This window comes from Trichechus manatus, unplaced genomic scaffold (assembly GCF_000243295.1).
Source record: "Trichechus manatus latirostris isolate Lorelei unplaced genomic scaffold, TriManLat1.0 scaffold00008, whole genome shotgun sequence".
NCBI classification, from domain to species: domain Eukaryota; kingdom Metazoa; phylum Chordata; class Mammalia; order Sirenia; family Trichechidae; genus Trichechus; species Trichechus manatus.
Window position 1 is genome coordinate 198,114 of NW_004443944.1, and position 1,459 is coordinate 199,572.

A 1,459-nucleotide genomic window follows, 5' to 3' on the forward strand; every position below is an offset into this window, starting at 1 on the left:
CTCAACCACCACAGGCCCCTACTCCCTGCATCCACCCTGTCACCCACTGCAGGGCTGTAGATCCGACTCTTGACAGCTCCTCTGGCTAAAGCCTTCCAGGTCCCAGCCCACCAAATGGTGCGTTATCAGGCACCCTGCAGGTGCTCCTCCCCCTCGAGCACCCTGGGAAGCACATGCCGGAGCACATGCCCGACAGGTGGGATCTCAAGGCCATGCATGTGCCACCAGCCCTCTGTGGGGCACACACGGGGTGCACTGTGTTCTAGGCCGGGTCTCACCTCACGCTTACACTTCCTAGCTGTGTGATTTGGGGCGAGTGTGGTAACCAACTCGCGCTTCAACTGTTCCCGTTGTGCGGACTCCGAGCGTTAACACAAGTTGACGTGTCCAGGCGGGGGCTCAGCCGGGCCGACCTTCTATGGTTGTTCCTCGTTCGTGCCGACCGACCCCGAGGAAGGGCGTTCCACTCTCTAGCTGGTCCCTGTTCCGCCAGATAAGGGAAAGGCAAGGCCTCATTTGGGGCCGCGGGGTCCTTACACATGGTGTGGAAGGGTAGGATTACGTCACATAGGAGTAGATGACGTCTTGGAGAGGGCGGGACGACGCCGGCCTCGCCGGGTGCTCCACTTGCCCACCCCCTCCTTAGCCTGTCCAGAGGGTGTCTGGGGCCACAGACCCCCGGGCTGATATAGGCTATGGGTGAGGGGACCAGGGGCGCGGGTGCCATCACCCCATCCCGCGAGCAACCGCACGGTCCTGGGGCAGGAGAGAGCACGTCCCCCGGGGGGAAGTCCCCCACGGAGCGGACTGGACGTCTTTGGGGCCCCGGCCATAGGAAATGACCTAGCGGCACTCGCGGCAAGGTCCAGCGGCTCGTGCTTCCCTCCTGCCGGTTTCCTTTATCCGGTTGTTTTGCTCTGAATTCACCCAAGCTCAGTCTTCCCCTCCTCCATCACACCCCCTCCCTTGCCCGGACGAGAGCGGGAGGGGCACGCGGCGTTTTAGAGCCCCCAATGGGGCCGCAGGAGGCCCCTCCCCGTGAGTCCGCGCCCAGCGTCCCGCGTCTGCCCCCTGCTGCCCAGGTGTGGGGGTGCTGGTCCACCTCGTCCTGCATTCCGGCCTGTCTTCCCCCTTCCCCACCAGGACGCATACCCGAGGCGGCCCCCCAGCCCAGAGCAGGCGAAAGAAAGCAACAGACCCGCAGCACCAGCTCCGTTTATTGAGGTCTCGGTGCCCCTCAGCCCCGCGCCCCGGGGGAGCCGGGCCGCGACGAGGAGGGACGGGGAACCGTGGTCTTCACCGCACGAGGTCCAACCTCCGCGGGCCCCACCCTCCGCGGGCCCCACTAGCTCTCCTCCAGCCGCGGGCGCCCCGCGGGGGATGGGGGCGGGGCCGGGCCTATGGGGCGTGCCGGGGCGCAGCCTGTACCGCGAGGCTGGGTGGGGTCTATCCGGCGGGA